This window comes from Pelophylax lessonae (assembly GCF_965119305.1).
Source record: "Pelophylax lessonae genome assembly, chromosome: 1".
Classification (NCBI taxonomy): domain Eukaryota; kingdom Metazoa; phylum Chordata; class Amphibia; order Anura; family Ranidae; genus Pelophylax; species Pelophylax lessonae.
Window position 1 is genome coordinate 70,936,542 of NC_138768.1, and position 14,710 is coordinate 70,951,251.

The following is a 14,710-nucleotide window of genomic DNA, read 5'->3' on the forward strand; positions in this document are numbered from 1 at the left end:
GGGCGTTCTGTATGTCCGTTTTTCATTCCATCCGTTTGCGGATGAAAAACGGACATAATGTATCTCTATGTAAATACGGATGTCATCAGATGATCATCCTCTGACATCCGTTTTTTGTCAGTTCAGTTCAGTTCAGTTCAGTTTTTTTGAACGGAGGAGAACTGTATTTTTTCTTCCTTTCAAAAAACGGAACGGAAGCAAAAACGGATGTCAGTGGTGTCATCCGCAGACATCCGTATTTACATAGACATGCATTATGTCAGTTTTTCATCCGCAAACGGATGGGATGAAAAACGGACATACGGACCGGATGACACAAGTGTCATCCGTGTCCGTTACAAAAAAAAAAAAAAGGACCTGATCGGGCAAAAAAAAAGGAACGCCCGTGTGAAAGAGCCCTTACTGCACTTCTAGAGATAACACAAGAAGTGAAAAAGAAGTTTGGAGAGGACAAAGGATAGCTAGGAATTTCCGACAGGATCAACAGGTATTTTTTGCACTCATCAAATAGATATCACAAAACACTTATAAGTGTATGTTTAACAGTGAAAATAAGAGACATTTATTGTAGGAGTTTACACTCTAAATATTGCAATATTCACAAGTCCTTCCTTTGGTCCTCTGGCGTAGGCTGTAAGCGGTCCATACTCCTACACAAAGTACATTTAAGCACTGTTCTGTGCAGCAGTGCATACTTGTACATTATGGCAATAAATTCCCCACAGCTGGCAGTTTTGTTCTTCTTTAACTATGTTACCTTGTAACAATCTTTGAATTACTATTCCAGGGTAGGGACGGGGTTTGGGTTCAGACCTGCCATAGATTTAGGTCAAATCCTGTCTGTTCGAGAATTCCCCGGGCTGATTACTTTTGTAAAAATAATGCACCGAAAGGGCCTATGCACTTGGGCCAGTTGACTTAGAAGGGCAGATAATGGGGGAGTTGTTATTTATTTTATTTATTTATTTTTTTTTTTAAGAAATTGGTCTTTTGTTTTAGGGGTGCAGTATTCTGTTTTCTTTTTTCTTTTGGGGGCATATTGTTTTTTTTTAAAACTTTTGCTGATAAGTCCTTAACTTTTAGTACTTTTTATTATTTACTGCAAGGCCACCTATTTGAAAAAGTGGGCTTTTTTTGCAAGGGTTTGTTTTCTTTTGGGATTTTTTATTGAAAAGTTAACATCATATATAGAGAAACATCAAAGATGCCCATGAAGAAAGGGTATACATAAAAATAATGTACATGTACTGAACAACATGGTAATGAAGCCATTGATGTGTCCACCAATGAAAAGGTGCGATATGAGAAACAAGTCAATATTTAAATTATACTTCAAAAGAACAAGTCATACTCATATAACGGTTAAAAAATTTCCAGTGAAACTTTAGATGTCATGAAACCGATAAAAAGATTTCTGGTAAAGAACATTCCAGTGACAAATAACTAAAAAATCGAAGGGTTTACAGAAATAGGTCTCTACAGTCGTACCAGTGATCCCATTGTTTATGAACGAAGGGCATTGTGCGATGTAGCTTATGGTATATATGTTGAATCAAGTCTAATCTATTTCTAATGAGTATAGATGGGACCTCTGTGGATTTCCACAAGCACACACAGTATGTATCAACCTTTCCAAAGTGCGAGAGGCCTCATGTATGGGAGTGAAAAGTAAACAGTTAGCCATAGTCAGTTTAAGTGAGCTACCAACTAACCTAAAAGCTAACTCATCAATCCTGTACCAGAGAGACATTACCTTGTCACAAGACCAGGATATGTGTGAAATTACCTGGGATGGGACATCCTCAGGAAACAATTAGGGGAGACAGCAAGATAGATTGTGTGAAGCTTGGTTGGTGGTCAGATACCATCTAGTGAATAGTTTTCATGGCAGTTTCCCTAACGCAAGAGATTTGGTATACTTTAAAAGATTATTAATGTAGGTATTACAGTCCTGTAGGTGTAAGTAGGTGCAAACCTCCTTCGTCTTCTCACTTTAATATATAAACCAATTTAAGCATAGGTACATCATTAGTCAGAAATTTATAAAGGTCTGAAATATTACCATTACCTCTCGGGTTTTTATGACATGGGGTTTCGTAAAGGCAGGAGGTGAAGTGTGAGAGAGGGAATAGTGAGTACTAAAAAAAATGTTTAATTGGACATAGTGAAACTCCTCAAGGCATGGAACAAGCCTGTCCCGGGTGGGAGGAGCAAAAGTAACAAATGAAGATTCGTGCTGAAAGTGAGCGTCTTGATTTTTATTTAATGTTGATATATTGTTTTTTTTAAGTTTGGAGTGCTTAAAGCATTCACTTTCTGACCATCTGTTCCTGGAGCTGCATTTTGTTTGCTGCATCACCTGAAAGAAATGTAAAACGAATTTGGAGAATGATGCGCACCTAAAATTCCTCACATTATACCACTCACATTCACCGCACCCCTAATACCATCCCCAAAAATAAAGTCCAGCTGCAGGCTAATTTTACACTGCAGTATCCTTTACAGTATCTTAACTCTTGTATTAAAACCCACTACCTGTGCTTTCATTTCTAGTACATTTTGGGATTGCTCTTAATATTCCAACCAGACCCTTATCCAGGCATGCAGGCTAGGTGGCCAGGAAAGTGAGGGCAGTGCAGACCAGACCACATGCCTTTCTTCGTTGGAAAGGGTGCATTGCAAGGAGGAGTAGCAAAACCTTACCTCTTCTTGCAAAATATTCTTGTCACAATGTTAGCCACTTCCCTACCGGCATATAATAAAATGACGCCGGTGTAACGTTAAAAAAAAAACCCTACCCCGTGAAAAAATTCCCTACCCTCGTCACTTCCTGTGAGGGTACATCATTCAACAGTTGAGCAGCTTGCCAGTGCGCATGCTCACAGCTGCGGAGGGTAGGGAATTTTCATGGGGTAGTGTTTTTTAACCTTACACCGCGTCATTTATCAACTGCTGCAGCACGTCCCACTGTGCATGCCCAGCCGCTAAATTTAATCATCTTGGAGACATCTCTCATCAGTAGGTGCGGCATCCCAAATGAGTGACTGTTACGTTGTAAAACACTGTAGCCGTCATTTGTATTTTCATAGACCCGCTGCCGATTCAATTTTCCTGGAGCAGAGATGAGGGAAGTCTGAGGGGTTGGATCCTAGATGATTATGCGTGGCAACAGCTGATGAATGAGGCGGGGTTCCGTGAAGAAACACTACCCCGTGAAAATTCCCTACCCTCCGCAGCTGTGCGCACTGGCAAGCGGTTCAGTTGATGTATGACGTACCCTCACCGGAAGTGACGACGGTAGGGAATTTTCATAGGTAGGGTTTTTTCACAGAACACCGGCAGGAACTCCGCCTGTTCTTGCCGCTTCTGCGCTCCCCCAGGGAGCACAGCCCATCCACAATCATGGTAAAGAGGCAAAAAAAAGGCTGTTAACCATGTGACCAGCTGTGTCCAATCACAGCCAGTCACATGTGTTGTCTCGATCTTGCCACTCGTGCACGTCCCTGGGGGTGCACAGCTCAGTGATAGGGGATGAGGCGTGTCCCTCGGACACAACCTATCCCTTATCAGGGTAAAGAACCAATAAAATTGGTTCTTTACCACGTGACCAGATGTGTCCAATTACAGCCGGTCACAAATGTCAACAAACAGCGCTAACTCACCATTACCAGGTTCTCCTCCTCACACACTGATCCAGTGTGAAGAGGAGATCTGGTAACAGTGAGTTACCGATGTACAGTGTAAAGCACAGTCCCCCAGATTGTCCCCAAAATAAAGAAGATCTATCTATAAGCCCATCAGAGTACATGTCTGTAAACCCATCAGACTACCTCACTCCAGCCCATCAGAGTATACGAGTGCCTGTCTCCAGCCCATCAGAGTACCCAAACACTTGTCTCCAGCCCATCAAAATACTTGAGTATCTGTCTCCAGCCCATCAGAGTACCTGAGTACCTGTCTCCAGCCCATCAGAGTACCTGTCTCCAGCCCATCAGAGTACCCAAGTACCTGTCTCCAGCCATTCAGAGTACCTGAGTACCTATCTGCAGCACAGAGTACCCGAATACCTATCTGCAGCCCAGAGTACCCTAGTACCTATCTCCAGCCCATCAGAGTACCCAAGTCCTATCTGCATCCCATCAGAATACAGAGTACCCGTCTCCAGCCCATCAGAGTACCTTAGTACCTGTCTCCAGCCCATCAGAGTACCTGTCTCCAGCCCATCAGAATACTCAAGTCCCTATCTTCAGCCCATCAGAGTAACCAAATCGCTGTCAACAACCCATCAGAGTACCCGAGTACCTATCTGCAGACCATCAGAGTATCCGAGTACCTGTCTCCAGCCAATCAGGGTACCAGAGTACCTGTCTCATGGGGTCATTTTGTGGGCATTTCCATTGTTCTGGTGCTCCAGAGCCTTCACAGGTGTGATAGGTCATCATGAAATTAGATGTGTAATTTATGCCCCCAGAACACCTGAAGGTGCTGCTTGGATGTTAGGCCTCTCTATATGGCCAGGCTGTGTAAATGTCTCACACATTGCAAGTATGCCTATACTGTTTGTGAGAAATAACTTGTTATTTGACAATTTTGTGAAATAAAAAATAATTTCTTTATTTTCCTGTGAATTGTGGGAAAAAAATACAACTTAAAAAAAAAACTCATACCTCTTACTAAATACTTTGGACTGTCTACTTTCCAAAAAGGGGTTATTTGGGGGGTATTCGTACTGTCCTGACTTGTCAGGGCCTCAAGAAATGAGATAGGCCATCAGTACATCAGGCGTGATCAGATGTGATCAATTTTCAATGATTGGTACCATAGCTTGTAGACTCTATAATTTTCACACAGACTAAATCATATCCATTAATTTGTGTTATTTTTACCAAGGATATATAGCAGAATAAATTTTGGCCCAAATTTATGAACAAAAATTACTTTTTTGGAAAATTTTAAAAAAGAAACTAAAAAATAAAAGTGTTTTTTTTTTTTTTCTAATTTCACGCTTTTTTCATAGCACCAAAAGAAAGCTTTATTTGTGTGAAAAAAAGGTAAAAATATTGTTTGGGCACAGTGTTGCATGACTGAATAATTGTCATTCAAAGTGTGAGAGCACTGAAAGCAGAAAATTTGTCTGGGCAGGAAGGGGGTGAAAGTTCCCTGTATTGAAGTGGTTAAGGGACAAAGACCTCTTACCCACCTTTGGTCCCCCAAAAAAATGGGGTGGGACTTTTAATGGAATAGGGAAGCCCCCTTTATACAAGAGGGGTGACCAGATATCCACCCCCCTCCCAACAGGAATGATTACAGGGGTACAACAGTCCCCACTTACGCATTTCAACAACTAGTTACAAGTAAATAAATATATACACACTGAATTAAAAAGTCCTTTAACAAAAATAAACACAAACACAAAAATACATTTAATTAATGTCCTCGGAAGTAATTCCAAGTCAATTACAGCATCCAGCAATGTAATTCTCTTCAATTATGATAACCCATCACATGTACATGCTTGACTCCCATAGCCAAATGACAGATTTCCCAGCTGCGATAATGAAACTTGACAGCTGGGAATCTCAGGTTACATTACTGACCAAATATGGTACCTTGGTTCCCTCTTTTAAGGTACTCCCCCATTCCCAGATAGCAACCAATTAAGCTGCAAGTTTGGAAATTATTTGCTAAGTTATTGCTAGACTTGCCAGGCTTCACAGGTTTGTCACACAATTGCAGCAAGTCCGCATTGCATGATTTCAGATCAACTCTCTTTGCAAACATTCTGCAAGTCTGCTGCAAGTTCTGGTTCAGTTACGTTGTGCATTAGTCCTCCTACCACAGGGGTCACTGTGGCTGAATTTTCATGCTATAGACTTGCAGAGCTCTTGCTGTAGACTCACCACGGCAACTTTACTTTTGCTAGAGATTTGTCATGCAAATTTTCTACAAATTGGAAAAGTGTCAACTAGAACTTGTGCTTCAAGCGCTCTGCAAGTGTACAACTTGCCAGCAAAAATGTGCAGCAAGTTAACAGACTTAAAATTTAACACTGCCACAAATTTATGGCAAGTTATCCTTGCTATCTGGGATATTGAAAGGCATGTGGGCTAGTCTAGTACAGTAAAGTTGCGCTGCATGCTCACTACCCTCCCTTTCCTGGCCATCCAAGCTACATGCCTGGATAAGGGTCTGGTTCAGATTGCAATGAATTAGACTTGGGTGCTGCGGTATGTAAGTCAAGCTAATTGTATAAGTAACAAAGCAATTGCACAGCAAAAAATTGCAATACCAGTCTATGCTGTTACTGAGACTATTTGTGAAAATCATACTGTGTAAATATAGCAAAAAAAAAAAATAAAAAAAAAAAAATATATATATAAATATGGGATGTACTGTATAGTACAATTGCTACGCAAGCCATATTGTAATTTAATGTTATGAAACATGACCCTTCCTTTTCAAAATGCTCTGTACTTTTCTGTAAAATGCAATGCAATATGGCAACCTAGTGGCGCAGTCCCTATGTTGTTTCCTGCTTGGGTGAAGAACTCTGCACTAAGATAGAAGTAAGGTTTTAGGCATCCTCTGCAACAAAAATTATATTTTTGATGAGATAGTAGCCCCTAATGGTTAATCGCTGAAAATGTTCTCACATCAGCTGATTAAAATGAATTAGTCCCTCCCATTTAGAATCAGTACCCAAAACTACACCGCAGAACAAACAGCTTTTTCTTCAGAACAGAAACAGGTAGGAATCTGCAGGGGCTGGAAACTGTGCAGCAATGCCAACTGTATGGGCAGCCCCCTGGCCTCTCCAATTCCTGATAACAATGCCATTGGTCCTGGGTGGCACAAATGAAATCTGGGGGGGCACAGCCCAACCCAGCACCCCCCTAGATCTGGCCCAGATGGAATTACTCTTAACAGCATCCCTCAAGCATGTCACTTAAATACCTTATGAATTTTTAATGTTGTCCTCAATGCTACATGAAAAGCTTTCCTCTTGGTATTTAAAAAAAAAAAAAAAGTTTTTGGAATTGGTATATATCCCCAATTTTTTGGGGTGTGGCGGGGGGGGGGGGGTTGGCTTGGCTTGAATTTACTAACACAAATCCCCTCCCATAGACTTCAATGGAATTCACCGCTAGGTTCGGATTTCCTGAAATGCAGATGGGATTCACCAAACCCTTGGTAAACTGAGCCCGGGTAGATTGACTCATCCCTAATCCAAAGACTTAACAATTCATTCAATTTGGATTTACACAGGATTCGCCTTACACTCCACAGGAGACCATAGGTGCAACTGGCTGACACTCACCCTACTTTTACTTTGTTGTATTTTTAACAACCCGTATATACTTTATTGTCTAACTTTTTTTATGCTATTCGCATTCTTCAGTGAAAAAAAATGTTTAAATGCAAAAAAGGTTGTTAAATCCTTTTTTTATCCCTATATACTAATTAAATTCTTTAATGAAAATTAGTTTCCTTAATAAACTATAAATATATATATATATATATATATATATATATATATATATATATATATATATATATATATATATGTTTAAATATATATATATATATATATATAAATATATATATATATTTAAATAATTCAAAAATGGTAAACTAGTAAGGCTGATTTTGGGATGGCAGTCTCCTTTAGTGACATCTGGATTACTTTCTACATTCCATAATGAATAAACTCTGAAACTTCTCACTGCAAAATTAATTACTGCCGACAATGAAATCGACGTCCAAGCTCTTGGAACAGGAAGATCTACATCCTAAATGCAGAACTTTCTGTGAAAAGTATTTTACGCTTCTTACATGGTTGTAGATAACATTCCCAGGGGTTTATTATCAAGGGTCTCTGACGTCAAGGATTTCATGTGAAACACAAGCAATCATCATAAACATTTTTTTTTTTTTTTACAAGTTCTTTTTCAGGGGCACACATCAAGACATACATTCCCAAAGGGAACTAATCCAGAAAGATAAGAAAAAGCAGAAGTGTGTCCTAAAGTAAAACAGCTTTGTTTATAGCTGAATGCTCAGCAAAAAGTTAAATAGACATTTAAAATAAATATATCTGAACTATACAGCTAGTTATGTGATCCAGGCACCCCTGCCAGACAACAGAGCTAGGCTCTTGACTTACACTAGGTCGTGGAGTGGGTGAAGTTTGGAGGTCATAGTGTAGTCTCTCCTTTTATGCCCTTGTGGAACAATCCTCAGTTACACCAATTCTATGCTTATTCATAACCCAATATTTAGACTGAATTTGAGGTAAAGGCAGTATGCTCTGTGGTACAGAATGGGACGCTGCTTCCATTTGATTCTCTAAAAGCTCAACTTGTGCTGCCTAATTCAAACCTTTTCTGATACCTACAGTTTAGACACACCTTCCAGACTCAGGTCTGCTCCTCAGGTATAGTAGTTTATGTGGTTGAGTTGGAAGCCTTACTAAGGAATGACACCTTGAAAAAGGCCCTATCCTCCCTATATAAACACCTATTTATTGATACTACCAGGCTTCTTCTGCCCTGTCATAATGCTTGGCTGGCTAATTTCCCTAGCATTGATGGGGATGATTGGGATGGTATTTGGGACTCCTCGTTTACCAGACTGATATCCGCAAGAGATCACCTTATCTCATATAAATTCTTGCATAGAATTTGTTTAAAACCTGCTAGATTGGCTAATATATTCCCCTCCCAGTGTTGTGACTAAGGTTCATCGCCGAAACGCGTTAGTCACCTTGCCTATTATGCTCACTGAGGTGGGATAATAAAGAATTGGAAGATTTACAGAGTTGCCGGCTGTCCTTTTACTTGACATTGTATTCCCCTCCCTGTCGCCTGGTTATTGGCGATGTAATTTCCCTCATGCTGATTTTGTTCATGTATTTTGGGATTGTATGGTTATCCGACAATTTTGGCTAAATGTAGTACAGTGTGTAAAATCAGTCAAGGGCATACACCCCACTGTGGAGATTTTTTTTTTGGGCATTGTTAAACCCCTTGGCCTCTATAAAGGTAATCCAAACTCTCCTAACCCTTTTTCTGTTCTATTATGCCATGAAAATAATTATTCTTTCTTGGAAAAAATCTACTCTTCTGACCATTACATAGGGGAAGGCTCTGATAAATAAAGCCCTGCCTCTTTATAAAGCCACATATGCCAGTAGAGGGGTGCCAGCAAAATTTGACAAAGTGTGAGGAGTTTGGGTGAATGATGCATCTACTGTGTCAGAGTGAGAGCGATCTCTCTTTGACAATGCTGTTAAACTATCTATCAAAACCATAATATTGTATGTAGTGGTCCCTGTTACAATTTGGTGGGGATAGTATCTGATTGTATTGCGTACGAGATCTGTTTGTGCAGTGTTATTTTTTCTTGGTGCCATAGCCAGTTACGTTATAATTGTTGTGGGAAAAAATGTTTTATGTGGACTTGTAGTTGGCTCCTGTCCTGATATTGTCCTTTGACCTTCATCTGGGCTGTGCTGACCAATTGTGCTGTTGCATCACTCTTTTTTTCTGGTTTCTGTTCTTTTTTGTGTTATTTACTAAGTGCCATGTTTGTAATAGGTTTAAAAAATTAATAAAAATAATAAAAAAATAAAAAAAAGATACAGGGTATATAGGCATGCTTTAAATGGGATGACACTGAGGGGCATTCCACCGCCAGAGCATTGGAGAGCACCATCTGCAGGAAGAGCGGAGGATCAGGTAAGTTAAAGAAGAATTTTAGGTATGGATATTTTTAAATAGTTACATTGGTCCAGCTGGGACCAATGTAACTATGTACTGAATATACCACGCCTGTGAGACTTGGCAATTAACCTAGTGAAGGTGCCTCCTACAGTGATTTTCGGCTGCTAGAGCAGCCTTTCTCAATCTTTTCAATCCAGAGGAACCCTTGAAATAACTTTAACTTTCTGGTCTCAGGGAACCCCTGCTAAAAAAAATGACTATATCTACAATTAATGATATATTAGTGTGATGGTCAGTGGGAAGAATGATCCTTACACTTGTGGTCATTGGGAAGAATTACCACCTTATTTACAGAGATGTCAAAATTCTGGAAATGTTGAAGCCATGGGAAAAAATCTTTTTTCCCTGTTTTTTTCCGGAAAAATGGAATTTAAAAATAATTCAGTGTGGAGTAGTTTCACAAACTGAAAATTGTTTTGTTACACTGGAAAGGTGAAATGCAGTGTATATAAAAGTATTATGCTTGAAAGAAAAGTACATCTTATTCAGTAAATATATTAAACTTGCTTTTTAGCATTTCATTTTTTATTAGAATAGAATAACAAGGACTGTGTATTGGCACTTTTCCACTGCAAGTACCGGCTCGGCCCTGCTTGGCCCGGTTTGGTTTTCCACTGCATGGTACCGCATGGTACGGTGTTGCAACGGTTCGGTACGGTTTGGTATGGTTTGCTTTTCCACTAAAGTAGTACTAAAGTAAGTGGGTGGGATAACAATGATTCTCTGACCAATCAGTGGCTAGTAGTGACAAACAGTCAAAGCTGCATGCAAAGGATTGTGGGATATGGTACCGGTACGGCCCTGTTGGAACCACAACTGAGGTGGTACTGTTTAAGTGAGCCGTACCCAGTGCTGTATTTTGGCCTAGGCCGACAAGGCCCAGGCCTAGGGCGGCACTTTGCAGGGGGGCAGCAAAACAGCCACCCTCACCTCCATTAGCCACTGGTTGCTAAAGCCGCCTGGTGTCTAGCAATCAGTGATGTCACACCTTCTCCCACCTCCTCCCTCTCTCTCCTACCCCCATCTCTCTCCCACCACCCCCCTCTCTCCCACCTCCTCTCTCTCTCTTTCTCTCACCTCTCGCTCTCTCTCTATTCCCCCTAGCTCTCTCTTCCACTACCTCTCTCTCTCACCCACACTTCCTCTCTCTCTCACCCCACTCTCTCTCTCACCCCCCTCCCTCCTCTCTCTCTCATCCCCTCATCTTTCGCTCTCATCCCCCTACTCTCTCTCTTCCCCCCTCTCTCATCTTCTCTCTCTCTCTCATCCCCCCTCTCTCTGAACACCCTCTCTCTCCCCCAACACCCCCTCTCTCTCTATCTCCCAACACCCTCTCTCTCTATATATCTCCCAACACCCTCTCTCTCCCCCATCACCCTTTCTCTCTCTCTCTCTCTCTCAACACCCCCTCTCTCTCTCTCTCCCACCACCCTCTTTCTCTCTCCCACCACCTTCTCCCTCTCTCATACCCCTCCCCCTCCCTTACCCACCCCCCTCTCTCTCTTCCACCCTCTCTCACCCCCCCCCATGAGATCTCTTGGGCTCTTGCTGGGACTTGTAGTCCTTCAATTTGGAGGGAGTCACATCCGTTAAACAGGAAGGGGTGGGGCAAATTTACATAGGAGGGGGGATCCCAATTTTAGTCTTGCCTAGGGCAGCTCAAAACCAAAATACACCACTGGCCGTACTGTTTGGTTCCATGTAGTGGAAAAGCACCGCCGTACCGCACCGTACTGTACCGTTCCTACAGCGCACCATGCGGTACCAGCAGTGAAAAAGCACAAAAGCAAGCCGAACCATTCGGTTCCATGCAGTGGAAAAGCGCCATAAGCTAAGAACATTTAAACTATACATGAGAACACGTACCCCCTTTCCTCATAATAATGTAAAAGCTTCCCACCAATATGCATTTTCAGTTATTGACAATGCTGGTCCAGAAGCATATACAGTAATGCTCTATGAAGAGCTTGATGAATGTTCTCCTGATTTTCAGGTGTCATTTTCTCTATAAATAAAGGGATTGTGTATTTTTAGGAGGCCGTGGTCTGTAACACTTCCTTACTTGAAGATGCTGCTGGTGAAGAAACACTTTGTGGTGATCCAGAACCAGCAAAAAGAATGAGAACTCACACTTTCATTATGGTCCTCATCATTCCATTCCATAAAGTATTTTTTAAATGTCTTTAAAGGCACATTTGGCATGCCAGGATGTGTTTTGTTATCCTTGTAGCATTTGAAGAAGAATATTTCTTCTCATAATAATTGCAGTTTTGCTCTCAGCAGAAATTGCACCATGGAAATGTTTCCAAATTCAAGAAAGTGGTCTCACTATTTTACTGAGAGGAAGAAAAGAAAAAACTATTTACTGACCAGACTTATGCTGTGATGGTGAAGAACATTATTGGAATCATGTGAAGGTTATAAAGATAGCCAAATTTATCAGACAAATTCACACTTTTACCTGTCAATAAAGACCGGAGAGGACAGAAACTATCATCTACTGTATCTCAACAATTACCCAACAATAGAAGGTACAAGAAAGAACCCACAAGCAAACTAAGCTAAACTGAAGCCTTTTCCCTGCAGTGCCCCCTAGTGGCAGAAATGCATGTTTCTCTTGTTTGAGACCTGCATTGAGAAGAGCAGTGTTACTTGAATTGTATTCCAGGACTTACTTGTCTTCTGCTAAGAGAACTTGCAATAATTTAAGACTTTACATGAAGTCCCCAAAATTTTTCATTAAGGTCTTCATGTTAAATAGTTTCAATAGCATGTAAGCATTACTAAGCAGCCAATATCTGCTGCTTTAAAGAGATACTGCCACTTGAAGAATCCAGAATCCGACATTTCCCTGAGTGTCAGATACCTGGTCACTTGCTACACTCAGTGGTCCACTGGCCCCTTGTGTCCTGCAGTAACATAAGGGCTGTGGGAGAAACCAGAGAGAATCCAGAATTCCACACTACTGGAAATGTTGGATATGAAGTTTCTTCAGGTATCGGTTTCCTTCTAATACAGCAGAGAAAGGTAACACAGGTAGCAAAAAAGGTAAGTGACTAGTATCTTTGCAGAGTGCCCATTTCTGAGGAACTGAAATGATTCTCTCCTGAGAAGAGGAGATTAAGGGGGGATATGATCACCATGTATAAATATATAAGTGGTCCATATAGTGAAGTTAGTGTGGATGTAGAATTATTCCCCTTCAGGATATTACAGAAGACAAGGGGGTACTCCTTATGTCTAGAGGAGAAGGCTTCTACAGAGTAAGAGCTATGAAAATGTGGAATACACTCCCTTTAAGCGCCGGTTCACATTACCGCGACGCTACTTGCAGGGGTGACCTCCGAGATCGCGGTGCGAGCAGCGCGCCGCGACCTCGGAGCGGCCGCCACGGACTTCATAACATTGAAGTCTATGGCGGTCGCCTCCTGGTCGCCCCAAAGAAGCACCGGACCCTTTTTCTAGGTCGGAGCGACTTGTGTCGCTCCTATTAGAACGGGTCCGCAGCTTCCCTATGGGAGGCGACCTGCGGCGACCTGTGAGGCGACCAGGTCGCCTCACAGGTCGCCCTTGTGTGAACCGGCACTAAAAAATAGTTCTGGCCAGCTCATTAGATTATTTTAAAAAAAGCTTGATGCATTCCTAAATGCAAAAATAAATAAATAAATAAAATAAACTGGATATTAACATTTTTAGGTAATTACCCCAGGGATTATTGACCCTAGGAATATCTGATTGACTTCTGTGCGATCATGAAGGAATGTATTCCCCCTCACTGGAGTAAATTGGATCATGTTTAACCAGATACGGATGGCCCGCCGCAGTTATACTGCTGCAGGCAGCCCCTCCTGCGCGAACCAACGTAGGCAGCAGGGATGCCGATGCACGAGCCGATGGCCGCGATTGTTCCCCGCTGAGAGAGAAGAACGGGCAGCTGTTGTAAACACAGCTGACCGTTCTTCTCTCTGAAATGATCAGAGAGCGCCTGTGATCCTTCTATATAGGATCACAGATCTCTATGGTCATTTCAAAAGCCCAAACCCCCACAGTTAGTAAACACGCCCCTAGGCTTTCATTTAACCTCTTGATCACCCACTAGGCAACCCCTTCGCTGCCAGTGTCATTATTACAGTAACAGTGTATATTTTTAGCACTGATTACTGTAGTAATGTGACTGGTCCCCCCAAAAGTGTCAAAAACGTCAGTTAGGGGTCCGATCTGCCCACCACAATGTCGCAGTCCCGCTAAAAATCGGAGATCGCCGCCATTACTAGTAAAAAAAAAATAAATAAATAAAAAATACATAAATCTTTTCCCTAGTTTGTATACGCAATATCTTTTGCGCAAACCAATCAAAATACGCTTATTGCAATTTTCTTTTTTACCAAAAATACATAGCAGAATACACATTGGCAGAAATATGTAGCAGAATACAAAGGATGAAAAAATGTGATATTTAAATTTTTTTGGGGAATATTATATAGCAGAATGTGAAAAATATTGTTTTTTTTTCCCCCCCAGAATTGTCGCTTTTTTTGTTTATAGCGCAAAAAATAAAAATCGCAGAGGTGATCAAATAATACCAATTTTCCGCTAAAATAACGCAATGCAGAATCGCAAAAAATGGCCTGGTCATTAAGGGGGCAAATCCTTCCGGTCCAGAACTGGTTAATTCAGGTTTCATGCCTTCCTCTAGACCAGCTGTAAAACATTCTGTATATGGGGGTTTTCTATTTATTTATTCAATTTTTTATTTATTTTTTGTTGGTTGAAATAGACGGACTAGTGCCTTTTTTTAACCTGACTATGTAAATATATATACTGTTTGTATGGCAAGGAGTTTACTCATTATTGAGGACTCTTACCTGTTTTTGTTTGAGTGATGATGCTGCATCAAAACGTAATTTCCTCATTCAGAATGTTTTTTT